At 45.8% G+C, this 15,834-nt stretch overlaps 1 pseudogene; it reads left to right on the top strand.

Annotated features, from left to right (window-relative positions):
- Positions 1-5,279: 5,279 nt before the first annotated feature.
- LOC130882286 (fructose-bisphosphate aldolase A-like) lies at positions 5,280-6,246 on the top strand (annotated as a pseudogene).
- Positions 6,247-15,834: the final 9,588 nt, after the last annotated feature.

Raw genomic sequence — 15,834 nt, 5'->3', positions numbered from 1 at the left:
GAACAACTACAAAAAGTCAACTGTGGGCTACATGCTTTTAATCCCAGTGCTTAGTAGCAAAGGTGGGGGAAATCAGAAGTTCAAGCTCACCCTCCAATACATAGGGAATTTGAGCTAGCCTATGCTACATGAAACCCACCCCAGACCAAATCAAGTCTCCCTTTAAGTCCATTGAGGCGTCTCTGGTCTTTTCTGGGCTCCCACCATGTCCTCATCATGCGTGTGGCTTTCCAAATTCCCCCGGGAGTCTTTGTGGATAGAGGTGCCCTTTTTTATTTTTAAATTTACTTATTTTGTGTGTGTGTGTATAAGGGGATGCATGAAGAGTCAGAGAACAGCTTGTGGGAGGAGGTTTTCTCTGTCCATTAGGTGGGTTCTGGGAACTAAACTCAGATTGGCAGCAAGCACCTCTTTACTGGATGAACCCTAGGTGATTTCCCAAAGAATCACCCTTACTGTCTCCTCCTGAGCCATAGGGCATCTGTGATAGTCCTTATCTTCTACCCTCAGTGTGTGAGGGTCCTTAGCTTGCCTTTGAAGTTTTTGTTTGTCCCTTAGTGAGACAGGGCTCTTTGGTCTCAGCCTCTGCAGTAGCCAGGACTATAGGTGTGCAGCCATGAGTTATTGTTGCTGTTTTGACTTGAGTGAGTTCAGAGTTAGAGAAAACTGAGGTCTGCCTTGAATTAGTCCCGTGGGCAGCTTCGGAGTAGTAGGCAAAGACATGCATAGTAATTTGCAGATAAGTTAATCTCTTCTCCCTCAGGGACCAGAAGCTAGGGCCTATACTAGGAACACAAGTGGCTGCCACTTCAACCCAGACATTTCCCAGTAGGAGACCCCTGGTTTTCCCACTACTCCCCAATTGTCTTTTTCTTGACTGACTATTTATTTTGATGCTGTAAACGTTTGGTTGGATTTCAGCTTGTGCTCTGAGTTTCTCAGTTTCTGGTGTTCTGTAGTATTTCTGTTGGGAAAAAATAGGACGGGTGAGCTGGGAGCTGCCCAGCTCTCTGTGGAAGACAAGACACAGGAGACCTTTGGAGCCACCCTTCCCTGCTGCTTCCAGAAGACTCAGGGACACTTGGCAGGCTGAATTTTGGTTTATAAAGTAGCTCTCACTTCTGCAGTGACCCCCTGCTTGTTGAGTAGTCTGAGAACGCATTGGTTCTAGATCACTTCTCCTGTTAGAGACAGAGATTGTCTCCAATGGCTGCAGGAATTTGTGTGTAGATTCCCGTGAGTCATTAGTTCTCGACCTTGCTACATCTATGGGGTTTTTTTAAAAAAAAGATGCTCAGAATTCTCTTTACACTTGGAGAATCATAAGCTCTTAGGGCAAATAGTAAGTGAAGCTATGGTTCTGCCCAGTGGTCTAGTGTGAAGGATTGCCCTCCACAAGTGTGCAGCATTGTGTTGCAGGTACATATGTGCGCACACGCACACACACACACACACAAACACACTCACTAAGTAAATTAAAATGTAATGAAAAATGCCAGATATGATGGTGTATGCCTTTAAAAACCAGCACTGGACAGGTAGAGACAGTCAGTATCTCTGGTTCAAGACCACACTGGTCTACATAAGAGAGTGTCAGGCCAGACAAGGCTACACAGTGAGACCCTGTCTCCAAAAAACAAAACAAAAAAGTTCTACAAATCCAAGAAGATGGCTTAGTGGGTAGAAGAACCAGCCGCACTTGACTGAGAGGCTGAGTTTGATGCCCAGAACCCACGTGTAAAGAAACGTCAGATGAGATGTAGGTGTGTGTCTATAACCTCAGCACATCTGCAGTGGACAATAAAGAGGGAGAATCATACCAGGAGCTTACTGGCCAGCTAGCCTGGAGAACAGAGCATAGCAATAAAATCAAGAGAGACCCTGCCTGGACAGGGTGGGCAGGGAGAGACCCTGCCTGACAAGGTGGGCAGGGAGAGACCCTGCCTGACAAGGTGGGCGGGGAGAGAGAGACCCTGCCTGACAAGGTGGGCGTGGCGAGATCCTGCCTGGACAAGGTGGGAATTGAATTCTGAAGGTTGTCCTCTGCTCTCTACAGTGTGCTTTTCCTCCCTACGTTCACAGAGCTGTGACTAAACCTAGAACTTTGTGTCTGCTGGACAAGCAGTCTGCCATGGAACTGTAACCTCAACTTAAATTTGCATCATTACATCTTAATAAGAAAAAAAATTGGCATGATAAAATAGATTTGTAATTATATAGTTCAATAGTCGTTAGCAATGTGACAGTATTGATTATTTTTGTAGGGATAATTTGCTTAGCACATTTGATTTTGGGAAATATTAGTCTAAAGTAAATCATAAAGACCAATAGCTAAAGGTTCATCATGAAGAGAGCCCGGAACCCCAATGGTTGCAGGTTTTCTCCTTTTCCCCAGAATACTTTAATCCTGCCACCTGAACTGGTCACCACACCCTCATCACCCACATGCCACCCCGCTTTCTAAAGTTAAAAGGCTCACAAACACCCTCTCTTTAGTGTTCAGCAGCGCTTGGTTGTATTTACCATCAAGCATCTTTCTTCCCCAGAAAGCCAGTCTATGTATCCTTCCCATTTCTCTTTTTAAAGGCTTGGACAAAAAGAAAAAAGGTCCACTTTTTCAGCAGAGGTGTTGCGGTCCTCCTCGTGCAGCAAGGATGACGCTACCACCGGAGCTCTTCTCACTGCAGTTTTATTCAGGACCTTTTGACAATTGTAAAATCTCTCTCTCTCTCTCTCTCTCTCTCTCTCTCTCTCTCTCTCTCTCTCTCTCTCTCTCTCTCTCTCTCCCTGCCGGGCAAACCTCTCCCAGCCCTTAAGTAGGCCTGGGCCGCCAACCTCAGATTGCCAGGTGGGCACTGCCCATAGGTTCACGCATATGCAAGCAGCTGACAATCATTGCGTGATAATAGCATAAGTCAGGTCTTAGCCATAATTAGGAGCTGATTATCAGATGTGGCTTCACGCAGCTCGCTACACAGAGGCACATTCATGTCCCCTCCTTAAACAGGAATGTACAGAAAACGCATTAGGATAACACTCTAGACCAATGTCCTCGATGGTCCCTTTAATGAAAACACTGACCTAACGCTGTCCTCGAGAGCGTACCCTCTTATTCCTACTATCTTTGTATAAGCCTTAGATAAAGCCTATTAAAGAGTGGACGCGTTACAGAATCCCCCCCCCGCCCCGCCCTCCCCACCAGGCAGACACACGCACTACTATGGCTGAACACTTTTTTCGTTCCTCTACTTTGCTTTTCTTGATAGCCACCATATTTTAGGAATCTCACTCTCCATGATTGTTTTTAAAAATATGATATTTGTATTAATTCTTTGAGAATAGCACACATACATACAATGTGTTTTGATCTTCTTTATCCAGCTTTTCCCCCTAGCCCCTCCCAGCCCCAGCCCCCACCTTCTCCATGTTCTTGGCATTGGCTAGGGCAGGGGTCAAAGAGCGGAGGTGGAACAGGGACCGCTGGCGTCTCTGCGTCATCTCGTGAAGTGCCGGTCCCCAGGAAGGCAAACGGCCTACCTCAAGATTTGCTTTGCAAAGGATATAATCAGGAAATCCTCTGAAAGGACCGGACAGAAGGTGTGCTTAATCTCTTGTAATGTTGGTTCACTCCAGTTTCAGACCAAGAGTGATGATACTTGGGAAAAAGATTGGGAATCTGCCTGCGGGCAACATTCACCCCGATGGAGAGATTGCTATAGAAAGCTAACCCTGGGAAGTTCTCAACGTCCAAGGAAGGATTTATTAAAGGAATTAATATCTTTGAAGGCTCAGAAAGCAATCCTGTTTCCTGCAAGATGGATGAAAGGCAGAGATTTCAAAACATTTGCTAGGAAACATCAATAGCCAATCCTGCTGATTTAATTTTTTCTATCCCTCAGGCATCAAAAGGAGTTGTGACTTGTCCGCATTTACCTTGGAAGCAAAGCAATATTGTAAATTAGAAATGGCCAGGGCTTCGCTGGCTGCGTTTCATTTCTAATTAGTTGAAGTTTCAGGAAACTTTGGAGCGTTGCTTCCGCAGACGCTGAAGAGCTTGCCCCTTGCGTTTGTTGTGAACGCAGGCGTATCTGGCGACATTCGCTTACATATGACAAAGCTTTCAGGTCCAGTTGCCCATCACAAGCACCCCAAGAAATGGCATTCAGCCACCCCCACTTCTCTTCCAGTTTATTCTTGAGTAAGCACATCTTATTCTTTGGTTGGGAGCTCATCAAACATTTACTTGTCAAAGGTGGATCCTAAAAATCAAGTTTCTAACCACACAAAACACCTGTGTTGCAAAAGGGCTAAAGTAGTGGCTGATTTTGCTTCTCATGGTGAACCCGTGGGAGGCAACACTAGGGTTGCCCATGGCTTTGAAATTAAGGTTTCCTCTGAGAATAAATCTAAAACAGCGGTCATATAATGTTATAGCTCGAATCATTCATGCACGTAACATACAAACCATGTGGCAGTGTGACTTGTCTCTGCTTGCTACTCAGGATCATCTGAGGCCAGGAGTTCAAGGTCAGCTTGGCTAGCATAGTAAGGCTCCTCGTTCAAAAAAACAAATCAATGAAAACTCCAAAGAACAAACATTTTATTGACTACATTAATAAAAATTCAATGTCTCTGGCTGGAAACAAACTCCCGATCTTCCTACATTAGCCTCCCGATTGCTGGGATCTCAGGCCACACTGCCATTCCTGGGCTGGTTATTGGTTGTCTAACAGAATTTCAAGTGCCCAGTATTTTTAGGATAAAGCAGAGAACAAATCAAGTCCCTAAATGTCAGGCAATTTACGTTCATTCATGGAAATACCTAGCCCTGAACAATAGCTCAGGAACACCTGACCTCTCTACTAGAGTAAGAAGAATATATCTTCTCAAATAGATTATCTTAGTACGATGACTAATCTTGATTATCAGCTTGACGGAATCTGGAATCAGCTGACCTTCAGGCACTCCTGGGAGGGATTTTCTTGGTCGAATCACCTGAAGCAGAAGAATCCTGGATGTATACAGTACCTTCTGGTGGCAGCTCAGTCAAGGAACACAGAAGAAGGAAGCTTTTACTTTTTCCCACTTGCCCTCACTCTGGTAGGCAAATTCATCTGTTTTGTTGCAGCAGCCTTCCTCTGTGGATATTAGAGGCAGCTTCTGATAGAAGACCAGCTTTCCAGAATCCTCCACCTTCAGCATTGGCTCCACAGGCCTCTCGCTCACAAGCTGGCTTACTCCCTCCCGCTCCATGCCAGGAACATGCGGCCGCCAGCACTATGTCCTAACCATACCCAGCACTGTCCCCGGAGCAGAAGAAGGAGCTGTCAGAGTCAGATGTAGCTCACTGAGTTGTGAGTCCGGCTAAGGGCATCCTGGCTGCAGATGAGTCCACTGGAGGCATCGCCAAGAGTCTGCAGTCATCGGCACGGAGAACAGACGCTTCTACCGCCAGCTGCTGCTGACTGCTGCCGACTGTGTGAATCTCTGCATTGGAAGCGTGATCACGTGACACTGTACCAGAAGGCAGTGGTGGACGTCCTTTCCCCCAAATTATCAAGCCCAAGGGTGGTGCTGTGGGCGTTAAGGTAGACAAGCGCGTGGTGCCCCTGGCAGGAACTAATGGCGAGACCACCACCCAAGGGCTGGATAGGCTGTCTGGACGCTGTGCCCAGCACAAGGATGGAGCCGACTTTGCCAAGTGGCGTTGTGTGCTGAAGACTGGGGAACACACCCCTTCAGTCCTTGCCATCTTGGAAAATGCTAGTGTTCTGACTTGTTATGCCAGCATCTGCCAGCCGAATTGCATTGTACTCATTCTGGAGCCGGAAATCCTCCCTGATGGCGACCATGACTTGAAGCGCCATCAGTGTGTAACGAGAAGGTACTGGCATTGAGCCACCTTGTCTACCTGGAAGGTACCTTGCTTACGCTGAACATGGTCACCCCAGGTCATGCTTGCATCTGGAAATTTTCCAGTGAGGAGATAGTGCTGTCACGGCATTTCCTCGCACAGTGCCCCCTGCTGTCCCCGGGATCCCTTTCCTGAAGAAGAGGCGGCACCGCCAACCTCAAGGCTATCAACGAGTTCTCCCTGCTGAAGCCGTGGGCCTTGACATTCTCCAATGGCCGAGCCCTGCAGGCTTCTAAAAAGGCTTGAGTGAGAGAACTGAGAACATGAAGGCTGCCCAGGGGGAGAACATTAAGCATGCCCTAGCTGACAGTCTTGCTTGTCAAAGAAAGTAACCGACCGCATTCCAAGTGGTCAGTCAGGGGCAGCAGCCAGCTGACCTCCTCTCTGTCTCTAACCATGCCTACCGAGCAGAGGTGGCCTAGGGATGCCCCTCCAACACCTCAGCCCCGGCCTACCCGCCTGCTCTTGAGGAGGCCTCCGGGCTCTTTCCTGTCAGTCACTCTTGCTGCCCCTCATGACTTTGGTGTGTGGTGTTGTCTGTGAATGCTGACTCTGCCACCCCGTCTAGCCCGCTGCTCGTCAACAACTATATATAAGGGACAAAAAGAGCCCCCTCCACCCCTTTCTCTCAAAGACTGGAGAGGAGCGGATGAGGTAGAACATCAAATCATCTTCAGGGTATGTCTCTAATATCACTTCCAGCCTTCCCGTTGCAGCAAGTCCGCTTCAAACAGGTGTTTCTTAGTTTCCTGCCTTCTGCCTAGGCCCTACTGTAAACTTAGAAAACTGGTCTGTTTTGACAGTCAGCACCTGCCAAGCCTCGGGTCTACATATCAGCAAATGTGTTTAACTATCTTTTCACAGCCATAAGAGAAATAAACATATAAAATAAACGCATCTCAATGCATAGCTGTGCAGAGTACAGATGTTTTATTAATGAAAATGAATCCAGCTTTTGGTAAGTCATGGCAGCAATCTAACATTTCATTGTTTGGTTCTCTGTGCTAGACAGTCCCTGCTGTTTCCACAAATTCCTGTAATACCTAATGGACATCTGGAAGAATTCAGCCAATTAATCGAATTCACATAGGAGCTGGGCTAATGGCTGTCTGAAAGGCAGATTACATTAAATCAAACTTGCAATATGAATGAAAGCACTTAATCATACATGCAGCATTCATTAGATGCGACACAGCGCGTGTTTTGATTGCTTTAATGAAAGATCAGGTAAAGTGCATCAACTGAGCAGATTGAAAAGGCAGCCTGCTTACAAATGTTTGATTATGCCGAATATCAACAGAAACGGTGCCAGTAATTTATAGCAAAACATATTTGTGGGCGTCTAGAGCTACTGAAGGCAGGGAAATGTGGAGTTCGGGTGAGCAGCGATTAATATGTGATAAAACTTTAGTGTCAGGAAGAGACCAGGGTTCGGTCATTTGTAGGCACAGGCACCTTCACGCTGTGAGTGACGAGATCTCGGTGAACCCCAGTTTCATTTACTTTAAGGTTCTTTAGTGAAAAGGTAACACCAGAGTAGGAACCCCCAAATTAAAAGAGGACTCACCCCTGGAGGGCGGGGGCTTCAAAATCTTCTGGCAGGAGTCAAAATCCTAGTGTCCATGGTTACGCCTGACTTCCAGTGCCGTGGATGTTTCTGCCTTCCCTGTATTTTCTCAGTAAACCACCCCAGCCTTCTAGAAAACTTACAAAGTATGTTTCCTACATTACTGGCTTTACAAATTCTAGAATAAAATGCCATTTGCAGATTTTTTTTGGTAAAAAATAAGGATAAAGAATAAATGGTATTTTAAAGTTACATTTAATATGTATGTGGTTTGTAAAACAGGGTCTTCCTATACGGCCAGAGTGGCCCTGAATTCAAGGTCTTCTCTCCATCTTCCAGGGTGACAGCTTTATACCAGTATACTCAGTAATACATTTGGGATTAATTTTGTAATTAAAAAACTATAAAACAAGCCGGGCGGTGGTGGCGCATGCCTTTAATCCCAGCACTCGGGAGGCAGAGACAGGCGGATCTTTGTGAGTTCGAGACCAGCCTGGTCTACAAGAGCTAGTTCCAGGACAGGCTCTGTAGCTACAGAGAAACCCTGTCTCAAAAAACCAAAAAAAAAAAAAAAAAAAAAAAAAAGAAAAAAAAAACAAACCAACCCCCCCCCAAAAAAAACTATAAAACAAGGACAATTGCATTTTACACAACTGTGTATGACTTCTCTACGGTGAATTTTAATTTCGGACAGGACTGTCTTTAGAGATGGTGAGAACCACTCTTTCTCCGGGAGCGAAAGAAGAACCGACTTTCATTGCTTTAGGTTGGTAGTAATGGAATTCTGAAAACAGAAATGAGGTCGCACCTGGCAGGTCCTACTTAGACTTAGTCTCCAATTCAAGCTGATCCACAGTGGAGCAAGGGTTCCCCTGCTTTGGTGGCAGGGGAGACACCAAGACAGCAAGAGTGGCGCTGTAGCCACAGGTGTTTCTAATGCCCTGTCCAGCAAGGCATTGCAAAGGAAAACCCAAGCAGCAATTACAAGCAAGAGAACAACTCAGTCCAGAGCTCTAGCAAGCATCAGGAAGCAGAGATTTATGAATTTTTTAAAAGAAAGGCAGGGAAGAGTTGGAATGGGAAAATGGATATCTGAGACACTTAGTTCACTCGTTAAGAAATATGACGAGATTATTAAAAAGCCACTGTTGAGGAAGGAAGCCTTCTTTGACCCATCTGGGCTGCTGTAACATTGTTACTAGGAACCAGGTGGCTTATAAAGAACAGACAGCTCGATATATATATATATACACACACACACACACACACACACATACACACACACGGCAGCTTCATGTAATGCTGCTTGCTTAAGTCTGTGAAAAACATTTACTTAAAAGCATCCACACTATCAATCATTTCCCCAGTTTATAGGGTGGGAAAACCAGCATTATCCTAAATCATTTGCTTTGTCACAGTTTATTTCTTACTGTGAAATATAGTGGTGTATTATAATCTTAAAATTTCAAGTTATTAATGCTTCTGTTTGGAAATATAGTTCTTATCTAGATTCACGCAGGTGAGTCAACATACACTAGAAGCCTACATTTCTCTCCTTGCACAAACCATCCATCTCTCGGAGTAAACGGCAAGAAGCTGAGAAACTTAATCTTTTGACCTCCCTCACTCTGGAGACCCCCCCCTCTAATATAATTCTAACAGCAATCCCTGTCTCCTTCTGGTCTACCACCCATCTTCAGGAATCAGCCACAGAAGTAGCATGCCGTTGCTTATCAGCAGGTCCAGGCTCTGCTCATCCATCTACTCTTTGGACCACTTTGTCGGACTTGGCTGGCAAGCAAAGGACTTGAAATGCCTTCCTCCTTTCCGGGCAGCAGCCCTGTGGAACATGGAAGACCTCCTGTCCAGGTTCAGCGGCTTTATTTATTTAGGGAGCCTTTTTTTCTTCTTTTGAGAAAAAAAAAATCGTTCTGTAGTATGGTGTGAGTGTGGGCACGCGTGCGCCACACATAGGGTGCACGCGGAGGTGTGAGGACAATTCTGGGCATGAGTCTTTATCTTCCCGCCGTGAGACAGGGTCTCATGTTCTGTTTCACACACCAAGCTGTCTGGCATTGCAGATATGTGCTCCCACACCCGGCTTCATGTGATTCTGGGGGTCTGAGCTCAGGGGATCATGATCGCAGGGGAGAGTTTACTCACGAAGCCATCTCCTGAGCCCCTTGGTTAGTTTTTTGGAGATGGGAACCTTGCTATGTAGCCCAGGCTGGCTTCAAGCTTGTGGGTGATCCTCCTGCTTCTGCCTCCTGCATATGGGTCTATTTGCAGGCGTGTCCTGGAACTAGCTCTGTAGACCAGGCTGGTCTCAAACTCACAGAGATCTGCCTGCCTCTGCCTCCCAAGTGCTGGGATTAAAGAGGTGCGCCACCATCGCTCGGCTGCAGGCGTGTTTCACTGCACCTGGCTTTACTGTTCTTCTGCCAAAGCTTTCCACCCTCCAAACGGAACTCAGAGTGAGATAGGACAGGGAGAAAGTCGTCATGCCCAATCCTGACTCCTTGGGTTCCGTGCACTAGGCTTTCCCTGCAGCTGCTTGGAGCAGTGTTTTATGTTAATTTTGGTTGCTTTCACATCCCTGGCATGTTTTAAATGGTGATGACAAAGCCTTTTTGTTGAACTACTCCACTGAGCCAGCAAGGGCTAATACACCTCCAGGAGGGTAGGGAAGCTGATTCAGAGGCTAAACAAGTCCCTCAGGGTAACAGAGCAAGTTTGCTAGCCGGGATGAGAAGTCACATGTGTGTGGCTTTCAGGCGATGTCAGTAAGCGAAATTTACTCTGCACTTGCCTGTTGTGTGATGTTTTACCCTTTTGACTTTTGGGGGGCCCACCACCCAACTCCCAAATAAATCACACAGAAGCTTATTATCACTTATGAATGCCCGGCCTTAGTGTGGCTTGTTTCTTGTCAGCTTTTCTTATCTTAAATTATCCCGACTATCTTTTGCCTCTGGGCTTTTATCTTCCTTTATTTCTGTATACCTTACTTCTTCCTCTACGGCTCGCTGTGTAGCTGGGTGGCTGCCCCCTAATATCCTCCTCTCCTTGTTCTCCTCTTCTTGTTTCTCTTCTGTTTATCCTCTCTGCCTGCTAACTCCGCCTAGCCTTGCTCCTGCCTCACTATTGGGCATTCAGCTCTTTATTAGGACCATCAGGTGTTTTAGACAGGCAAAGAACCACAGCTTTACAGAGTTAAATAAATGCAGTGTAAGCAAAAGTTACACACCTGAAAATAATATTCCCCAACACTGGCTCTCCTTGCATGACTCGTGTCTCCCTCTGTCACCGGTGTCCTTTTTGTACAAGGCTTCTCTTTGTAGCGTCTGAACTGTCCTAAGTCTCTTGTGTTCGAGACAGGGACAGGGGCAAGGGCTTGCTATATGACCCAAGCTATCTTTGATCTCTGCAATCCTGCCTCAGCCTTCTAAATGCTGGGATGATAGCCATAAAGTCCCACAACTTATATAATCTGTAAATTGTATAGTGTAATCTTTATTAACAATTCCACAGAGAGGAATTCAGGTAGACTTCTACACAAATATCCATAAAATTGTCCCAGATCAGCTTCCAGGGCTTTGCCAAGTGACTCTCAACAAAGGCACTATTTGGAGTGTGGAAATACCAGGCAGAAACCTCACTACACTGAGTTCAGTTTGGCTCAGGGGTTTCTGCAGTGCATGATCTAAGAAAGCCTATGACTTAGTTCTATTTAATTGTCTGGGATCGTATCTTGAATATTTGCTATGAGTAAAACATTGTGCTGGGCACTTTGTGGATAGGTCCAATCAGTTCCTTCACTTAATGCTGTCACATGTTTAATTAATGTAAGCACAGAGCTGGTGGCTAGAGTGTGAGGTCTCAAGGTGTCCTGCGGTGGTGCACAGTGCTGCCCCCCTATACTGCCGTGCGGGGAGCTGGTATTCAGGAGGCTCTTTGGGTCTGAGATGAAATCACCTATAGGCGCTTCAGTCACAAAACAGACCACACTCCTGTCAGTTACTGCGAATGATCTGCGATTCTGTGGTAGTTAAACTCTGTGGGGTCACAAAGACACCGAAGAAAGCAGAAGTAAGCGTCAACATCCAACAATATTTCTCCCCAACAGTCACACAGAATAAATAAACAAAAAAGAAAATGGCCAACTTGAGAGGAGCGAGAAGGGCAGATGACAGAGCAGCTTTGTCTCCATCAGCTCTCACGGCGAAGGCTTTTAAAGTACTTTACAAAATATGCCTCGCCCTCCGTGAAAGAGGAAAGCGCTATTATCTCCAGAGAAAGGTGGAGGGAAGGAGGAACAAAGGGTTACTCCTTTTATGCCAACTGTTTTGTGGAGTATTTGAAAGGAGACTTGAAGCTAGAGGAGGCTGGAAGAATTTGTAATCGAGGGGCATAATTCCACACGGCATAAGTGTCTAGAGAACGTTAATACAGAGGGTCTTCGTGCCCAGTGAAGTGGAATGAAAGCCTTGGCTGCTTCCACGCAGCCGCGCATCCCGCGAAGAGCGATTCCAGCTTCAGCGAACCCTGCACTCACAGCTGGGTGAAAACGGCCATGATGAGCCTTCTGGCACAACCGTCCAAAATGTGTCCGAACTGTTCCGCTAGGCACATTCTTGGGCGGACTATTAAATATTTGCAGGACATGGCGCGGACTTCTGTGGTACATGCAGGGAGACCCGACACAGCCTGATTCTGGTCCTGTCCTTTTCATCCTGCTTTTCTTGCTTTGTAACCCATTTCTGTGATTGGTTTCATGGAACTTCCATGAAGGAATTCTACATAGGAAAATAGATGTAATAGCTTAATAAGAAAAATATTGCTCTGTTTCATAGTTATGAGAAAGTCTATAAAATCTGCATACACAGTAACTTCATTTGAAGACTCCTAGTCCCAATGTTGCCGTCGAGAAAAATGGCACCCATCGTTATTCACATATATATTATATATACTTATTTTTATGTGTGTGTGTGTATCTGTCTTCATGTAAATATGCTACATATGTGCATGCCAAGAGGCCAGAAAAAGACGTTGAATTCCCCGGAGTTCCAGTCAGTTGTGAGCTGCCTAAGGAGGGTGCTGAGAAAACTCAGGTCCTCCGGACAAGTGACAAGTGCTCATAATTGCTGAGACATTGCTCCAGTTCTAAGTACATTTTAAAGAGATGATGGCCTCAATCTGTTATCCAGGATGGCTAACCATGAACTTCTGGGTTCTAATGATCCTCCTGCCTCAGCCCTCTGAGTAAACGACACTCACGAGCAGCTGAAGTGGACACACACACACACACACACACACACACGCATCTATACACATATGGTTATATATACTTTGGGAGGGCAGTATTGGGAGTTGAACCTAGGTCCTCTTACTGTAAAACAAACACCCTACCACTGAACCACAGCCCCAGGCTGTTTCATTTTGTTTATTTCTAGTTTTTAAATAGCCTCCACTCTTAAAAATCACTGCATGCATGCTCCATTCTGGGGAACCAGGGCACAGTGGGAAGCCTAGCCAGGCCTGAGGTTGCTAGGCAATGTGCTCCTCTTCCCCCAGTGTGGAGCCTCGTGCAAAGCCCAGGGCAGGTTCCTTGCCCTGACTCACCCCAGGTGAGGGAGCTCCTTAGCTGGCTCTGAGCCCCTCTCATGGGTGTCTGGAGAAAGGAACCCTGATTTTTTCTCAGCATTGACCGTATGGAACCTTCAAAGTCACAAGTAGGGGGAGCCTTCTGTTCTGCTGCAGGCATGTTCACTCTTTGAAGCTTCTGGAGAGAGGAAGTCCATGCTGAAATGTCCTCAGGGAAGCAGGGACAGTTCACTGATGGCCACCTCTAGCTCCTACTGGCTGCCAGCATCCTTTGGCTTGCGGCTACATTCTTCTGGTTTCTGTATCTGGTCACATGGTCTCCCTTTCTGTGAGTCAGATCTCCCTCTACCTTGCTCTTTTGTTTAGAATTTTATTATCTATTACCTGACATTAGACAGTGTGTCTTGATCAAATCCACCCAACCCCTCCCCCGATTCTCATCTTCGGGTCTTTCTCCCCGTCCCACTTCCTTATTCTTTGTAACAATCCACTGAGTTCACCAGGGTTGAGGGCAGCACCGAGCTCTGGGTGCACAAACAATAACACGAGGTCGGCTGACAACATGTCTCTAAGCATTTCAGTGGAGTGCTGGAGGCTGAAATGTTCAGTAAGCGAGGTTGTCCATCAACAAGTTGTATGAATGAAGTCTATTGATCTGGATGCCTAATTAGAATAAGTGTGTGTTTGTGTGTGTGTTTCAGATAAGCACATGTGTTCTGTGTGCAGGCGTGCGTGGGGAGGCCACAGGTCAACTGTGGGGGTCTTCCTCAGTTACTGTCTACTTTATTCTTTCTCTGTGAGGCAGGCTCTCTCACTGAAGCAGGAGTTCAGTAATTCAGCCATGGCTGTCTTAGAACTCCCTATGTACACCAGGCTGGCCTCAAACTCACAGCGATCCACCTGCCTCTGTCTCCCGAATGCTGGGATTAAAAGTGTTCACCATCATGCTCCAGCCTACATGTCCTTAACAACCTCCCCTCCTCCACACAAACAGTAATAGTTATGCCTTTGGTCAAATCTTTACTGGGAAGCAAGGTAGTCCTTTCCCCAAAGGCGCTGCAGTTACCCTGCACCTGGGCAGGTAAAAGCTCTCTTAATGATTGACAGCTCTGATTTACAACGCTATCGGGGCCAGTGTTGTCATTACTCCCGTGTAAAGTACCTAGAGATGTGGAAAGGGTAAAGGCAATGAAACCAAGACTTAATATGCACCCTTTCCCATCTCAGTAACACTTTCCAGCAGAGTATTTCATGCATTGCACTAAAGAAGCGTGGTTGATATCTGAGAGTAGAACACCAGAAAGCAAGAAAACATTAGGATAATTGATCCTGTGAGTTATGTCCTTCATTAAAAAAGCAAAGAAAACAGACAGCTTCCCAGTGAGAGCAGTGAGGACCAGAGGGCACGTTGACCTTAGGCCTTCGGAATTCCTTCCAGCATGTTTCTCCTGGGTTTTGGCCACTTAGTTATTACAATGGATTTTTATTATTTTATAGACACTTCAGCTACACTCTTCTGGTAAAGGAGATAGTTTGGGAAGGTAAATAACGATGAGTGTTTTGTTTATTTTGTCGCCCCTGGCGTGTTTGGATGTTCTCACAAATGGCACTCCCCTGAGCTGATTGTAACGGGTCCAGCAAGGCACCACACACACTTAGTGGGTATTTACTCCCTAGCAGTTATGAGTGGATTTCAAAACGTTGTTTTAAGCATCTCTAGCAATCCACCGAGAGCATCAGGAAGCCTGCCCCAGCAGTCCAAGCTGAGCCTGAAGGTAAGACAGCAACACAGAAAGGAAGCGGAAGTTCGCTCCTCTCTCTCCCTTTCCAGAAAAGCACTTTGCTTGTGCGTTAACTGTTTCAGGTAGCCTGGTGCGTCTTTTGATTGTCTCAACATTAATGCGTAGTTTTAGACAAATGCCACCTATAAAGGTCAGTTACAGACTTCAAAGGCCGTCATAAGTAAGTGAAACTGCATCAACAATTTTATCACATCTTTTAGGGGAGGGGATCTTATGCCGGATGGTGAATAGCATTTGCTTATTTACTTTGATTTTTTTTTTATTAGTTAGTTTGTTTTTGAGACAAGATGTCACTATGTAGTTCTGACTGGCCTGGAACTCACAGAGATTCGCCCTCCTGTGTCTCCTGAATGCTGGGCTTAGTGGTGTGTGCCACCATGTCTGGGCTGCTCGGTTATCTCACAATAAAGAGCGCCTATCCTTCTGTGTGGGTTTGTCTGAGACAGGGTCTTGTGATTTAACCTAGACTGGGCTTGAACTTACTATGTCGTCCCGGCTATACTTAAACTCTCAGTCATCCCGAGTTAGCCTCCAGGGCTAGGACTATAGGCATGTACCACCACATCTGACACAAACATAATTTTTCTTGAAGTACGTTGTTGACCATTCTTCCATAGCACAAGGTATAACATTTCTCAGTAAGATCATATCTAATACATCTCATTATTAATTTCTGATATGAAATTCAATTTCAACTAAATGTTGTCAATTACCAGGAAATCTAGTATTACTAAATACTAAAGGGACATATGAAGGAAGATTTTTTTATTTTTACATTTCCTGTCAATGCAGTAAAACACAACTTAAGATATTTAATACCATGGTTTAGGAAACAATGTTGCCAGCTCAAGCTGTAGCATGGTTGAACACATAGTATGTTTCAGGTAACCTATCAAATACAAACCTTTCGGAGCTAGGCTTGATTGGTTTAGATACTTGCCTGCTTG

Source organism: Chionomys nivalis, chromosome 10 (genome assembly GCF_950005125.1).
Source record: "Chionomys nivalis chromosome 10, mChiNiv1.1, whole genome shotgun sequence".
Lineage (NCBI taxonomy): Eukaryota > Metazoa > Chordata > Mammalia > Rodentia > Cricetidae > Chionomys > Chionomys nivalis.
The sequence above is the reverse complement of the archived record's forward strand: the minus strand, read 5'-3'. Positions and strand labels throughout refer to the sequence as shown.